Source organism: Penaeus japonicus, unplaced genomic scaffold, assembly GCF_977035675.1.
Source record: "Penaeus japonicus unplaced genomic scaffold, GWHDUDI00000001_assembly GWHDUDI00000018, whole genome shotgun sequence".
Taxonomy (NCBI): Eukaryota; Metazoa; Arthropoda; class Malacostraca; order Decapoda; family Penaeidae; genus Penaeus; species Penaeus japonicus.
In genome coordinates this window covers 17253085-17258084 of record NW_028234420.1, presented here as the reverse complement: position 1 = coordinate 17258084, position 5000 = coordinate 17253085, and the positions used below count along the sequence as shown (strand labels likewise).

The 5000-nt window shown below is 40.2% G+C and overlaps 1 protein-coding gene across 1 annotated transcript in view; it reads left to right on the top strand.

Annotated features, from left to right (window-relative positions):
* Positions 1-5000, top strand: part of ci (transcriptional activator cubitus interruptus) — a 370606-nt gene that overhangs the window by 65177 nt on the left and 300429 nt on the right. The window lies entirely within an intron of this gene.

Genomic DNA, 5000 nt, shown 5'->3' with positions numbered 1-5000 from the left:
GATACACACGCGCGCACACACATATACACAGACACACACGTACACACACAAACAGACAGACACACATGTACATAAACAAACTATAAAAAAGTGGATATTATACATGACATAAAGCATCCTACATAAATAATAATTTTATTGGTAATTAAATCAACGATCAGTTAATTAAAAGTTAAATCAAACTAACTTTAACCGACTTTGTCATAATTACATAATAAAGGTTATCATCATTCAAATTTCATACCTGATATATATCAAATAATTTTCTCTATACATATTCGAAATATTCCCAATAAGTCTTCATTTGAAAAATCAATAAAAAGTCACCTGATATACAAATACACATATTTTGTACTTTGTCAATATTTTCAAATGAAAATATTTTAAAAATCTAATTGAGAATAGATTTTTTTCCTCATTCAAATTTCTTGTGACATATCACCTTAGATTAAAGGCTTTGATTATTGCAATGTACCAAATTAAAATTATATAAGAGTTCAGAATGAAATATCAAAATCTCCATTTAAATTTCCCGCCAAAAAAGCCACGTGACATGGCAGTTGGATGTTTTGATTCGAAATGAGTGGAAGTTCGCCTTTTTTTCTTTCTTTTTCATTTCAAATTTCGTATCTTAAAGCGCTGAATATAAGAAATAAAAATATAACACTGTATATTAGATAAAAACTGAAATGAAAAGTTATGTTTGAAAAAGGTGGAATAAAATATCTTTTGTTATTGTTGTTATTATTCGTATCATAGACTGGTGATTTTAAGAAGTGAAAAAGCGTAAACGAAAAACGAAGACAAATTTAATTAATACTTTTTATGAAAAGATGAAGTCGAAGAGGGAAAAAACGTATTGTTTCCAAGGTTAAAACAGTCAAAAATGAATCAGGTAAGTAATGATAACTCAATCTCTCCTAATAAGCAATATGTAGTTACGCAGTGCTTTAATATAATTAATTTTCGATGTTATGATTACATTGCTTTCTATAGACACATTATGAGATGTAATATTTTCTATTGAACCATGCACTGAAGTTGTGAAAATGCAGTATTTACTCCTAATGCCGTGATTATCCGTGAGAATATATATATATGCTTTTCTGGTAGAGAAAATTTATATTCTATACACGTGAATCAAAGCAATTTTGGAGAAAGAGAGAGAGCGAGAGAAAGAGAGAGAGAGAGAGAGAAGAGAACAGAACAGAAGAGGCAAGGGAATCACCCAGGCTTATCTACACTTTGTTTCAGACTCACTCAAGTATATAATCGTTTATCACTCCAAAGTCCAATTCCTTGATTAGTTCTCTTTTCCTCCTCTGTTTCCTTTGATCAACGTAAACATCGATTCCTAGAATCTTTAATCGACTACCGCCATCCCCCCCTCCCCCCCTCCGTCCTGGGACTACCCCACCCCCTGTCACGCCATCTTTTATCTTGAGGCGAGACATAATTTTTCGTGTCGGTGATCCTAATGGTGTCAATGACTTTCATTACCTCCTGGCTCCTTCCTTCTCCCCCTCCTGGCTCCTTCTTTCTTCCTCCTTCGTCCTTTTTCTTCTTCCGTCTCTCCCTCCTAGCTCCTTCCTCCTTCCTCCTTCTCGTCCTCCTTCTTCCTCCTTCTCGTCCTCCTTCTTCCCTCTCCTCCTCCTAGCTCCTTCCTTCTCACCCTCCTAGCTCCTTCTTTCTTCCTCCTTCGTCCTTCTCCTCCTTCTTCCCTCTCCTCCTAACTCTTTCATCTTTCTCTTCTTCTGTCTCTTCCTTTTCCTTCTTCTAGCTCCTTCATTTTCCTATCCACCTCCTCCTTCCTTCTCTTCTTTTCCCTCCTCATTATTTCTTCTCCCCCTCCCCATCTTCCTCCTCTTATTCCCTCCACATTCTTCTTTCACCTTTTCTGCTTTTCTTTTCTCCTGTTCATATTTCCCTCTCCTCCTTATTCTACCTTTCCTTATTTTCCCTCCTCTCCCCAACTTCCTCCCCATTCTCCCTTCTCCTCATTTTCCTCCTTACTCTTCCTTCTCCACCTCTTATTCCCCTCTTTCTCTATCGCAGTTATGTAATTATAGCTATACTGAGTTCCTCGTGGATTGTACCTGCCTCTTGCTTCAATTTTGTAGGCCTATAACTGAGAGCACTCGATGGTTATTGACTCTTTATTCTCTCTCTTTTTCTCTCTCTCTCTCTTATATATATATATATATATATATATATATATATATATATATATATATATATATATATATATATATATATATATATATATATATATATATATAGTTATGTATATATATATATATATATATATATATATATATATATATATATATATATATATATATATCTGAATCACAAAAAAACACAGTAACGTGCACATAACAGAATTAATAACACTGCAAGTTTTTCCTTTCTTTTAGTGGCAGTGTTATTAATTATATATATATATATATATATATATATATATATATATATATATATATATATATATATTATATATGCATATGATATATATATATATATATTATATATATATATATATATATATATATATACATACATATATATATGTATGTATATATTTATAATATATACTATACGCTCGTGAGCGTATCGTATATATCTATCCTCTCTCCTCTCTCTCTCCTCTTCTCTCTCTCTCTCTCTCTCTCTCTCTCTCTCTCTCTCTCTCTCTCTCTCTCTCTCTCTCTCTCTCTCTCTCTCTCTCTCTCTCTCTCTCTCTCTCTCTCTCTCTCTCTCTCTCTCTCTCTCTTCGTTGATAGGACGAGTCAACGGGCCTGTGAAGCTTTAGTTCAGCGTTCAGTATATCGGGATATGTAAGTTAAAATGTTTAGGATTTTACTTGGACCATAATACTAATGCTGTTTATAATAATAGTAATAAAAAACGCAATGATAATAAATATAACAATGATAACGATAATGAAGATAATGAGGATGATGATAATAATAGCAATAATGATAAAACCGATAATAGGTCGCCATCAATTCGTATCTTTTTCGTAATTCCTATCTACCACACTCCATAGTACATATACAAACAACCCCCCCCCCGCAACCCCTCCCCCCCTCCCCCTCCCCCACAATACACCTGATACTTCCTCAATCCATGTGTCCCTAATAACAGGTGCACGCATGGATAATAAGCATGTGTAGTCCACCTGCCGCCATAGTAGTTGACATGTGCTTGTATCAGCTGGTTCCCGCCTAGTTAATGAACATGCGTGATACACATGCCACCACTTTTGATAGTATGTGATTATAGGAATAAGTGTTATTTAGACTAACGATCAGCTACGTAACACCTGTCACCACCTCCTATGATGTCCGCACGTGTCTTCAGCCGAAACGCTTGCGATACACACCTGTTCCTCGGGAATTTATAGCGTTCTTGACAGGTGTATTAGTGCAAGCTGTTGGGAGTCATTCTCATGCTTAGCCTTGCCTGAAAATACCATGCACATGACTGCATCTCTCTTTCTCTTTTTTCCGTTGATGCTAGACACGTCATTCAGCTGGTCATTTAAGCTGTCGTGGCGCAAAGATTATATTTCGTGGCTGCGTATTCTATTTTCGAAGAGAAAGAGAGATGGGAGAGGGAGAGAGAATGAGGGGGGAGGGAGAGAGAGAGAGAGAGAGAGAGAGAGAGAGAGAGAGAGAGAGAGAGAGAGAGAGAGAGAGAGAGAGAGAGAGAGAGAGAGAGAGAATGTGAGAGAGAGAGAGAGCAAGAGAGGGAGAGAGAGAAAGAGAGAGAGAAAAAAAAGAAAGAGAGAGAGAGAAAGAGAAAGAAAGAGAGAGAGACATTACCTTGATGGCCACACCTGGACCCCGGAGAGACAAAAACCTCCCACAGCCTCCGCGAGATAAGGCTGATAAGATGCTGTGCCTGTTGTGAATGAAGGCCCTAAATTACAGTAATGGTTCCGAGGCAAAAAGCTGACATGTTGCACACACAGTCCCGCTGCAGATAAAATCAACATGGATGGCACTTTGTATACGTAAATGATAGACCTGCAATAAGGGAATATCGCCCCAACACTGACCACCCGGCACGCTCGAGAGCACGAGACACCAGGCGACTTTGACTCTTAAGGACGTTTCGGGATAAGGGTCGTTTCTCCTTTGCTCGCTTCCGGGTGGTTCCCGCCCTTGCTGCGCTTCGTCGGTCATGATTCCGACTTGATATCCAAGACAGTTTGGCTGAAAAGTTCGAGATGCCAGATACGGCCGGATTGAATAATTGTAGCCCTACCAACTTTGGGCTCGTCGCTTTCGCCGCCGCCGCTCGGCTATCTAAAAGATTCCCCGGCGAATGAACGAGCTGTCGGGCGCCACAGCAAGCCGGAGAAGGCGAGGAACGAGAGCGAGAGCGAGAGCAAGAGCGCGACGGCGAGAAGAGAAAAAAAGAAGGAAGGAGAAAAGAAGGCAGCGCGGGAATCAATACGTAACCCTGGGTCTCACAATGAAGACGTTAGAGGTGCCGAGAGCTAGAGGTGGACCGCGCGGGGTTGGGAAAGGGGTTGTGGGGAGGGGAGGGCAGGGGAGGGGAGGCGAGGCGACCGGCAACTAGTCGTAATTATGAGCTGGCCGAGAGTTCTGATTACGACCCTCGGTGACCCGACATTACGCTGACGCAAATTACGACTGCACTGACGCAAATTGCAGCGCACCAAACCAAATTACATCACGAGACTGTCCGCCTTGCGACCGCGCTCGTCAAATCTGTAACAAGACATCTTGTTAGTTGAGGCCGTGACGCAATGACATGCACGAGGCGGCGGCTTGGTGACACACACGGGCCTGCAACGCGGTGCCATGCAGAAGGCGCTGACGGAGGCGGCTGTGTTACGTGTTCTGTAGTAACACGCGAGGATATGTGCCAATGCGTGTCACATCATTCGTTATTCGTTCCGTAGCTTTCTGTGCGATGAAGGTGTTACATTGTAATACGCCCACATGGTTGAACCGCTTGCATTATATCCC